Source organism: Rhineura floridana, chromosome 2 (assembly GCF_030035675.1).
Source record: "Rhineura floridana isolate rRhiFlo1 chromosome 2, rRhiFlo1.hap2, whole genome shotgun sequence".
Classification (NCBI taxonomy): Eukaryota; Metazoa; Chordata; class Lepidosauria; order Squamata; family Rhineuridae; genus Rhineura; species Rhineura floridana.
The window spans coordinates 185755856-185768002 of NC_084481.1; the positions used below are offsets into that span (position 1 = coordinate 185755856).

At 42.6% G+C, this 12147-nt stretch overlaps 1 pseudogene; it reads right to left on the reverse strand.

Annotated features, from left to right (window-relative positions):
* Nucleotides 1-12147, reverse strand: part of LOC133378021 (nucleolar and spindle-associated protein 1-like) — a 52442-nt pseudogene that overhangs the window by 21510 nt on the left and 18785 nt on the right.

Here is a 12147-nt window from a genome sequence, read left to right on the forward strand (position 1 = left end):
TCCTTTTTTTAATTAGTCGACTGCACCATCAAACATCCCTTCGAGTTAGATGCAGCCGTGAAGGGCATCTTACAAACCCTATCACTACAACAAAGGGAGTCCGACAAGGTTGCATACTAGCCCCACTTTTATTTAATTTCTTTATGAATGATTTGTCCTTTTACTGCCAATCCCTGGACTTTCACCCCCCTAAATTGGCGAAGCTGCATTGTCCTTTGCTATTGTATGCAGATGCTGCTGCTCTTCTATCTGTATCTAAAGTAGGACTCAAACGTTTAACAAGATCTTTTATGAGCTACTGCCATGACAATAAATTGACTATTAATTTTTCCAAAACTAAAATCCTAGCGTTTACCAAGCATTCCCCTGCCCACGAATGGTTAATCAACACCCATAAAATTGAACAGGTTTCTCAATTCAAATATCTTGGTATATTATTCCATTCATCACTGTCTTGGACTCCCCATATTCGAGGGGCTATTTCTACCGCTCGCAACTCAGCCAGTGGTATCCGAAGGTTCTTCTTTACTAAAGGAGGACAATACATCCCAGCAGCCCTAAAGGTTTTCTGCTCTAAAATTATTCCCCAACTTCTTTATGGGGTACCTTTATGGATTGGCGCCTTTAATTCTTCAGTGGAAGCAGTTCTTTCTTTATTTCTTAGACAAATTTTTGGAGTCCCCAGGTGTGTTCCAGCAACGGTTCTTAGATTAGAATCTGGCTTAGCTTCGCCCGAGTCCCAAGGGTGGACGGCTGCTCTAAATTACTGGCTTAAAATGTATGTGAAAATTCCTCTGGCTATCTTCCTTTACTTTGGGAAGACTCTTTCACCTCGAAATGGGCCCAAACATTTACAAACTACCTTGCAAGTATTGGCCTCTCTACTGAACATCTGATGTCACACGCTCCAGAGTCAGTTAAATTCTCTATCCGGACCCGCATCAGTGATATGGACTTGCAACGTTCCATCACTGCAGCCACCTCGACTTGTTCCCCTATTCACTTTGGCCTGAGCTTTGCTCCACTGTTTAGCGCTCCATACCTGGAATTTCTTACGATTCCTAAACATCGTCTAGCCTTTACGAAGGCTAGATTTAATTGTCTTACCTCTGCCTTATTAGAAGGGAGATTTCAGCGCATTCCATATGCAAACCGCTTATGTCCCTGCGGTGTTAATGCCATTGAAACTCTCTCTCATGTCATCTTTGAGTGCTCCCTATATGGTTCTATTCATTCTAAATTCATAACCCCCATTATTAATAAATTCTCTCATAAAACGCCTGATTGCTTACTTCTCCATCTTCTGTCAGCAGCAAACAGAGATATTACCTTGTCAGTAGCTAAATACATCTCTGCGGCCCAATCAATACAGAGAGCATTTATCCCCCCCGATGCTCCCGCTTTTATATTGTAATTGTTTTTTCTTAACGTTTCATGGTTTTACTGTTTTAATATGACTATATTTCTGTAAGTTTTTGTTGTAAATGTGCATATCTTTTATCTACTGACGTTTGGTGTATGACTGTAACAATAACAATAACAATAACACCCTTTTTAAAAAGAGTGATAATTATGGCATCCCTAAGGTCTTCCAGGATCTCCTCCCTCATCCAGATCTTTTTGATGAGCTTATGAAGTTGTTGTGCAAGTTTAGGCCCACTTTCTTTAAAGTCTTCAGCAGGAATCCCATCAAGTCCACTTGCTTTGTTATTCTTCATTTGTTTGATGGCTTTACTGACTTCATCCAGATTTGGGGATATTGCAAGCTTGTCTCTGGTTTGTAGTTGAGGAATTTGTGAGAAGACCTCACCAGCCACTATAGAGTTACAATTAAGGATGTCATGGTAATGTTCTTTCCAACGCAGTGCAATAGACTCTTTATCCTTAAGAAGTTTGGTACCATCCTTGGAGCGTAAGGGATTCGTACCATGATTTGTTGGTCCACAGATGGCCTTTATGGCATTAAAAAAGCCCAGTATATCATGAGCATCTGCAAAATGCTGGATTTCTTGAGCTTTCTTTGTCCACCAGGTGTTCTTAAGTTCTCTAGTGCTTTGTTGGACCTCAGCCTTTGCACTCGCATAGATTTTCTTCTTAGTAGTACAGTCAATGCCTTTCTGCCATATCCGGAAGGCCTTCCTTTTCTTGTTGATGATACGTTCAATCTCAGTATCATTCTCATCAAACCAGCCCTGATGTTTCTTAGTTTGGTATCCAAAAATTTGTTCACATGCTGCAATAATGGAAGTCTTCCATTTAATCCAGTGTTCCTCAACGTTTTCAGGGATTTCCATAGGTAGACGTTTCTTAAGTGTTGTTTGAAAACAAGCTCACTTAATAGAATCTTGAAGGGCATGGGTGTTCATTTTACACCTTGGCTTTCTTCCTTGGAGCCTACATTGAGGAACAATATTAATGGCCATAGTGGATCGAATTAATCGGTGATCTGTCCAGCAGTAATCAGCATTTGTCATGGCCCTAGTGAGGAGTACATCATGACAATGTAATCTAGGAGGTGCCAGTGTTTCGACCGAGGGTGCTTCCATAATGTTTTAAATTTATTTTTCTGGTGAAAGAGTGTGTTTGTAATAACAAGATTATGCTCTGCACATTTAGTCAGAAGTGGAATTCCATTCAGGTTGCTGTTGCCAACTCCTTCTTTCCCAATGGTTTCTGGCCATAAATCAAAATCATGCCCAACTCTTGAACTGAAATCACCCAGGAGGATAATTTTATCCTCCTTAGGAGTCTCTGATAAGATGGTGTCCAGCTGGGTATAAAATCTTTCCTTGATGTCTTCATCAGCATCTAATGTTGGCACATAAGCATTTATAATAGTTGCCTGCTGGTTTTTGGCGAGTTTTAACCGGAGAGTTCAGAGCTGTTCATTAATGCCAGAAGGAACTTTTGACAAGAGCTTCACAAGATTATTTTTAATAGCAAAGCCTACTCCATGTATTTGTCCTTCTTGTTGAGGCAGTCCTTTCCAGAAGAAGGTATAACCTCCTTTTTCTTCCTTCAATTGTCCTTCTCTTGCTCTTTGAGTTTCTTGGAGTGCTGCTATGTGGATATTAAAACATCTCAACTCCCTCACGATGATGGCAGTCCTGCGTTCAGGATGTTCGCTAACTGCACTGTACAGCAATGTCCATATGTTCCCTGTTCCAAAATTCAATTGTCTTCTGCAATCGCTAAGTGGTGACCCCACTGGATGCAGTAATCCAGGCAGGGAGAGATTAGGCAGGCTATGTTTAGGGCACCTTTTCTAGCACCCTCCCCATATGGAGTGAGCAGAGTGGATCCTGAATAGGACTGCTCAGTCGTGGATACAGCTGCCGAACTACTCAGCTGCCTGGGTCCTTGAGCCAGGACGACTGAATCTGTAACCACCGCCCATGTGCCGGTCCATGACTAGGGGCTTCCAGATTTCACAGTCCTGCCCCCGTCACCATTCGCCAATCGCCACGGGACTTTTGTTTTGTTTTGGAATACGTCTGTGCATGAATTTGTATTATGTGGGGAGATTGGTGCACAAGGCTTTGATCCAATGGCATGGATACCACAACGATTTTATCTGCTGCAGCTTTTATCCGCCTTCACAGCCGTTGTAACATACACATTGTTACACATCCTCTACCTGTTCTGAAATAGAGGACATTCTTGGATTGTTCTTTGTCTGGTTCCTCTCCCTTGTCCTTACCACCATGGGTGACCCTGCTGGAAGTACATGACTCCCGACGGCATCACTGACAGGGTTCATTGGAACATGCAAGCCCACTCACCACTACAAGGTGATGATCCAGTGAGTGAGCAGTACATGATACAGAGAAGACAAAGGGGGAAATCTCTTACCATACCAAAGGGGAAGGAGCTTTACCAATCTGAACAAGTCACAGGCTCTCTATTTGTTCTACCAGAAATTCATCACAGCTGTGAAGGTGAGTATAACCCAAGCTGGAGGCACTATACCTGAATGCTTCCAGGTCCCTTCTTAAGGAAGAGGCAGGAACTGTTATGCTTACAGCAGGGCGGGATTAAGCTGAGGAGGGCCCCTAGGCTGATTGGTGTTTGGGGGGCCCTATCCCCATGCTTCACCTACCTTTCCGTTGTTTTTGCGGCGCGCGCAGGTTTGCCATCAATCAAGATGGCGGCAGAGGTTTCCCTAAGGAGCTGAAGCCTCTGCCGCCATCTCTGTTGATGGCAGCAACATGCGTGTAGCACGCATGCGTGCCATCAGCCAAGATGGTGGCAGAGGTTTCAGCCCCTTAAGGAAACCTCGGCCGCCATCTTTACTGATGGCAAATCTGCGCGCTGCAAAAAACAATGGAAAGGTAGGTAAAGAGGGGGATGGCAGTCCACGGATGCTTCCGCGAATCGCGGAAGGAGAGCGGAGGGCCTCCTGTAGCTCCAGGGGCCCTCAGGCCAGTGTCCCACAGGCCCCCAAGAGCTCCAGGCCCCTAGGCTTCAGCCTACTAAGCCTAATGGATAATCCGGCCCTGGCTTACAGTGATCCCTCACAACCTTATAGGCCAGCGATTAGAGAAGTATCAATTCTGCTAGTATTAAAAGAGAGAGCAAGACAGAGGCTAATTACAAGATGGATCCAGGTTTCCTTTTCAGAGCCTCATCTTACTTCTCTGCAGAATTAAGATATGGCTCCCAATAGATTACAGCTGAACATCAAAAAGACTAAAGTAATGACAACAGAAGATTTATGTAACTTGAAAGTTGACAATGAGACCATTGAACTTGTCAAGGATTATCAATACCTTGGCACAGTCATTAATCAAAATGGAGACAATAGTCAAGAAATCAGAAGGCGCCTAGGACTGGGGAGGGCAGCTGTGAAAAAACTGGAAAAAGTCTTCAAATGCAAAGATATATCTCTGAGTCAGGATATATCACTGACTAAAGTCAGGATCATTCAGACCATGGTATTCCCGATATCTATGTATGGATGTGAAAGTTGGACAGTGAAAAAGGCGGATAAAAGAAAAATCAACTCATTTGAAATGTGGTGTTGGAGGAGAGTTTTGCAGATACCATGGACAGCAAAAAAGACAAATAATTGGGTGTTAGAACAAATTAAACAAAAACTTTCATTAGAAACTAAAATGATGAAACTGAGGTTATCATACTTTGGACACATCATGAGAAGACCTGATTCACTAGAAAAGACAATAATGCTGCGGAAAACAGAAGGGAGTAGAAAAAGAGGAAGGCCAAACAAGAGATGGATTGATTTCATAAAAGAAGCCACAGACCTGAACTTACAAGATCTGAACAGGGTGGTTTATAACAGATGCTATTGGATGCCGCTGATTCATAGTGTCGCCATAAGTCGTAATCGACTTGAAGGCACATAACAACAGATTTTTTGATGACAGACAGACAGACAGACAGACAGACAGACAGACAGACAGACAGACAGACAGACAGAAAGAAAGAGAAAAATATTCCAGGCATCCTGTCAACCCTAGCTATGTTGTACTTAGTTTCAGGTGAAAACAGGGCAATTTAGACATCAGCAATTTTAATCTTGATTTAAGTCAACAGTAAAAAAGCTGAGCTACTCTTAAGATTTGTGCTTTGATTTATTTTTACTAACTAGATATTCCCAGTAGGTCAATCAGGTTTTATAGGAGGAGCAGCAAATAAAATATGCCTCGTTGAGATAGCTAGGCTCCATATGGCATTTATTTGTACTTCTCATCTTTACATTGGGTTTATAAAGTTGACCAATTGTTATATTTTTTCTGATATGTCAGGTTAAATTCACACATCTTTCCCCCCTGTGCTAGTATCAAAAGATCTCTTTATCATAAAAGATTACAAATGTATTTAGCAGAGCTCCTGTGGATAGAATTTAATTCTAACAACCCACAATGAGTTAACATTATGTTCTCCATCAGTATATTTTTATCCTTGAAATTGAGGAAATAAATTTTCTCATTCCCATAGACTGTTACATTTCTATCCTGTCTGTTCTGCAGATTCTAGGCAAATTGTTTAATCCAGAATAACTATTCATTTCTTACTACCTTCTCACAATCAGTAGCAGTCATTTCAGCTTTTCATACTTTGTCAAGATGCTACCAAACACCATTTATTTCTACAGATGATCTGAGAGATTTTGAAGCATTGTAAAACTGGAGGTTTTTCCTCTTTAAATTCTGAAAGCGGCTTGAGTTGTCACACTTGTGAATGAGATTAGAAACACTGCTATAGATGTACATAGGAAGAACTGATAAAGTCCACTCACAATACCACTCTTTAACTATCTTGATCATGTGAGAAAAGACAGCTAAAGTGTCTTAAGGTATGAATAATCTACAAGATTTATTCAGCCAGTAGAAGCACATGTACCTTCCATTAAACAATAATTGATTCATTTATAGGAATATTACAATTGTGTGAGAAGTCAAAATACAACACTTGCCACCTGCTGAAATATGTTTCTCAAATAGCATGTTTGTAAGTGTGATTTCACTTGTGGACGTGTGAATGCTGTGGGCATATATTGAGAATTCCATTGTTTAATGGTTGGGCTGTCTCTTCTCCTACTCTACCCCCAACTTGTGCAAATTTCAGGATGATTTTTTAAATGGGTTGACAAGCAACAGCAAGATTATCCTTGTGCAGCCCATCTGTTACACTTACACATGTTCTGTGTGGACAAGGTGGTGTGCTGTTGTGGCTGAAATGTTATTTGCACAATCACTGGGGAATGGAGAATATGCAACTGGAGCATGTTTTAATAAGTGTACCTTAAGGACCGCCTTATTCTGTATCACTGAGATCATCTGGGACAGCATTATTAGTGGTCCCACTTGGACCCAGAAGCACAACTCATATCAAAGAAAAGTCGTGCCTTCAGTGTTATGGGTCCAGCTCTGTGGAACTCCCTCCTACTTGAAGTCAGACTGGCACTGTCCCTGATGAGTTTCAGATGCCTGATTAAAACCATTTTGTTTCAGGAAGCCTTTGCATTATGAATGCTTTTGTGATGTTTTAAAGTTTTCTGATGTCCTTTGCTTAAATTTCTCAGGTTTTAAATTTTTGAGGTTTAATGTATGTTTAAAATTTTGTATATTTTTACTGTTGTAAGCCACTTTGAGACCTAGAGGGTGAAAAGTGGGATACAATTTTAATTAATTGATTGGTTGATTGGTTGATTGATTACATATGTACAAAGGCCCTCAGGGAGATTATCTGAATCCAGGATTCTTTAGCTAGCAAAGGAATAGCCCAGCTCCCCTGGAGGTGCTTGATTGCAGAGGTAGCCAGGATTGGTCCCAGGCCCCTCCTGCCTTCACCCATGATCACATTTGTTTCATGGCAGCAGCAGCACCTGGAATTGCAAGAATCAGTTCCCAGCCTTCCAGGCTTCATAGCCACCTCGCTGAATTCCTTAGCAGCATGCCTTTGCTTTACCATCACCAGAGGCCATAGATGCACCTGGAGTAGTGGGGACTGGTTCCCAGCCCCCTGGATACCAACCTGCTTCCCTCACCTGCTCAGTAGCATCACTCTGCTTAGGGCAGCAGCCGCACTGCCATTTAAGGTACCTTGGCTTGCTCCAGAGGGGGGTTCTCTCTGACCATCTCCCAGGTCACTAGCCTAAATTAATCAGCTATGGTGGAAGGGGGGTGTCCAAAAGGACAAACTGTTTTTGAATAGGGAAGAGACTCACTCCCAGGTGGAAATCCTCTCAACAAACTTGCCTTGGTGGAGGGTGCCATTTTAGATCCCCCACTCAAGGTAGTTTCAGTTTCACAAGTTCCCTCTAACCAAGGATGGGAGCTTAGTTCTTGTGCTTCCTCTAGTCGGGAAAGGTGCCACAGACACCATCATTCTAGGGATCCATCTCTAGGGATGTAGTTGTCCAGGGTCTCAGGATGTTTTAGGCCCCTTATGTTTTTGGAGCCAGGTCCCAGCAGAGTCCCTATGTCTACACCATCCTATGAGCCAATCAGCATGAATGTATAAGAAAAAGTATTCCAAGCATAGCAGGGCATGCTCCCCCTCATGATCTTTGGCCTCCTCCTCTTCCTCTAGCCCAGATAGGAGAAGGAGGAACATCAAACACAGAGTCTCTAGTAGACATTCTAAATCCAAAACATGTGGCAAATCCAAGGGATGTGCCTCCTGATCCAAGGATCTTAGTGTAGCCTGGACTTCTTTGGGCCTTCAGTCCATCACCTGGCTGGAACTCAGGGCAATCAGACTGGCCCTTCAGGAGTTCCTCCCCTTCATCTTAAAACCATGTGCTGGGCAGGACTGACAATGTCACAGCCAAAGAAAGTACAAATCACCAGGGGGGCACCAAATTGGGAGTATACCAACTAGGGCTGCCAGGTTCAGGGCCTGAGACTAATCCTGTATCTTTAGGAGAAGAGAAAGTCAGCCAAGTGCAGGTGTTCTTGCAACATTGTAATGGGAAAAACCACAAGGTGGAATTCTCCCTTCCCCCGCACAACTTTTAAAGATGCAGACACAGACACAGACTGGCATAAGGTCTCAACTTAAAATAATTGTTAAAAGAACAAGTTCCTTATCACTTGAGGCTGCAGTTTTCCCTGGTTAAGTAAGCCCCATTGAATACATTGGGACTTGCTTCTGAGTAAACAAACATAGGATTGCACTATAAATATCTTTACAGGTTGTGTAAATAATAAACATCTTTGACAGTCATGCTTATATAAATATTTCTTCATATTGTGTCCCCATAAGTAACCGATTTCACCCTATGGTTGTACAATACTTCCTCTATATTTTAAGTGTACCCTTCTTCCTTGGGGTGGTCACGGTCCTCCATTGTTTTCATCCTGAGGGGCAAATAGGCTGACAGATGGTGAGTAGCCCATGGTCATCTACTACACTTTATAGCTCATTTCCATTTTGAAAAATTAATTAAAACAATTTACATGCAGCAAAATTTATTAAGTGGATCCACACAATACATTTAAAGCACATCCAACTTGCATTTAAAGTGCATGACTTCCCCTAAAGAATCCTGGCAAGTGTTGTTTCCCCCTCACAGTTATAGTTCTCACCACTCTTAACAAACTGCAGTTCCCATGATTCTGTGGTGGGATTCATGTGTTTCAAATGGGTGTTGAATGCACTTTAAATGCATGGTGTGGATCTACCCTAGGTATGATGTGCATTCAAGAGTGAATTAAAAAGAACAATTTTAAAAGATACTTTTTTAAACAGGGGAAGGGTTGTAGATCATTGGTAGGGCATATGCTTGCATGGAAAGGTCCAGAATTCAATTTCTGGAAAAAAGTATTGCCTGGAATCCTGGGGAGCCAATGCTAGTCCATGTCATCAGTACTGAGCTATGTGGTAGCAAATGGCCTGACTCAGTATAAGGCAGATTCCTTTGTTCCTAAAAGTGGGAGGAGACTCAAGGGCCACAGTGACTCCAAAATTTATGTATGTATTTTATTTACAACATTTATATACTGCTTTATTGTAAAAAATCTCAAAGCGGTTTATAGAAAGAATTAAAACAATAAAATTATTGGCAAAAACTCTTAAAGACATGTATTTAAAAACATTCAAAATAATAAAACCAGCAATGAGTTAAAAACATTTAAAAACACAATAGCTTCTACATGCGTGGATAGGCTTGCCTAAACAAAAATGATTTTAGCAGGTGCTGAAAAGAGGCGTCTGCCTAATGTCAATAGGCAAGGAGTTCCAAAGCATAGGTGCTGCCACTTCGTTGTTGTTGTTGTTGTTATGTGCCTTCAAGTCGATTTCGACTTAAGGCAACCCTATGAATCAGTGGTCTCCAATAGCATCTGTCATGAACCACCCTGTTCAGTTCTTGTAAGTTCAGGTCTGTGGCTTCCTTTGTGGAATCAATCCATCTCTTGTTTGGTCTTTCTCTTTTTCTACTCCCTTCTGTTTTCCGCAGCATTATTGTCTTTTGTAGTGAATCATGTCTTTTCATTATGTGTCCAAAGTATGATATGTGTCCAAAGTCAGAGGAAAACAATGGTAAACACCCTCTGAATACCTCTTACCACAAAAATCCTATGAACAGAGTATCCAAAATGCTGCCACTTTACAGGACTGATTTCTTACAAGAGCAGAACAAGTACCATGTGGCACCCATAACATGGAAAGCACAGCTTGAACTTGGCCTGGTAGCAAATCAGCAACCAATGCAGATTTCAGAGCAGAGGTATTATGTGCTGATAGGATCTCACTCATGTCAGCAATCATGCTGCAGCATTCTGCATTAACTGACTGGCTGCCAGGATTTGTTTTAGTTTTGGTTTTTGGTTATGAATCGTAACTGGTTGTGGGATGCTAAGTTGTCTGCCTTACTCATAGGAATCTTGTTGTGGTTGGTGTGGTATTGCATTTAGGAAAGCATCGCTGTCTTTTGATTTTCATTTTCTGTTTGCATTTCATTTTTCTCTAACCTCACTCCCCTACATCCATAGAAGCAACAGCAGTGGTTGCATGTGCTCAGCTCAACCCCCTAAAACCCATTGATGATACACCTTGTTGGTTGCATGCCAGTTTGTTTCTTGCCCAATAGTGGTAAAAGAGAATTCACATATTGGGAAGTGTGGCTGCAACTGTTGTTCCCAAGCTGCTGCCTGTGAAGGTAGACCAGACCATGTGTGTTTTTTCTCTGTCAATTATTACTCACTGGAATTGGGTTGGCTGTCAAAGTGAGTTTACAGCAGCCCACAGGGTAGACCGAAAGGGTAGAGAATCTTCTTTCTCTTACTCATTTCTCAGACCTCTTTCTGAAGTGAAGGGTCAAATCTGTAAAGAAGTTTGGAGCAACCACGTTAAAAGAAAAAGACAGGGCATTGCAGGCAGGGGGTTGCCAACCCTGCTTGGATATGGATGTCTTTGCAGAGGATCCCTAGTCAAGCTTTACCAACAGCACAATCCAAACTATATCTACTCAGAAGTAAGTCCTGTTGAGTTCTATGGGGGCTTAGTCTCTTAGTATTGCAGCCTTCAAGGGCATCCATCTTTACTCCCGAATGGTCCCATCTAACATCTCCACAACACTAGGCTCCTTTCTTCCTACAGTGGCCTTCTGGTGACTGGCCTGGCCTGAAGGCACTTAAACCCTTCTTGCCAAAAGCAGTTAGACTAGATTAAATGTTCCCTACCCAGGCTCCAACTTTTAGCTAAGATTTCTATCTTAATTTCCAATCAGATTTTTTTTAATTGTATGCTCTAAGCAACTGTGATTGATGCTTAATGTATCATGCTTCATGACTTCACTTGGGCCCACCCCTGTGACATCACTCAGGCCTGCCCTGTGTCATCAATAGGGCCCACCCCATGACATCACTAGGGCCCGCCCCTGAAATCTCAGGTTTTGGGATGCTTCTGACCTGGCAACCCTATACTCCTGGCTAGTGTCACTGCAACACAGGATTCCTTTCTGGGACCTTATCCTGGCCCTAAGGGCTCTCTCCTCCCACCCTTTGAGCTGACTCACTTGATTCCCATAAGGGAAATTATCTCAAGACAGCCTTCCTCATGTCAGCCAAACAGGTGGAGGAAATGGGAGCCCTATCCATCAGGGAGGAATTCTGCATGTTCCACCTTGACAAGGTTGTTTTCATCCTGACCCTAGCTTCCTACCCAAGGTCAACTCTGCATTCCATTGGTGTCAGGATATCTCTCCAGCTTCTGCCCCAGCCCAGTACACTACAGGGAGAAAAGATGGTGTAAGCTGGACATCAAACACATTCTCAGAGTCTACCTGGACCAGACCAGGTAAGCCCTATTTGTCTCATTCAAGCCAGGGGCCCAGGGATGCAAAGTCTCAAGATCCACCATTAGCAAATGATTACAAGAATGCATGGTTCAGGCCTAACAGTCCAAGGCCAAGACAGCCCCTCAGGGAATCACCATCCAGTCTGTTAGAGGGGCAGCTGCCACTGGAAGAAATTTGCAAGACCATCACCTGGACACATCTGACACTACAAAGTGGACAAATTCACTTCTGCTGATGCTGCCTTCAGCAGGAGGATTCTTCAGAGAGTGGTGGCTTAGGTCTGCATCCCACCCTAGGATGGCTAGTGTTACTGCTTCAGTAATCCTATACCTGTATGCTCCACTCCTCTGCTGACCGAGAACAGAAAGTTGGCCTTA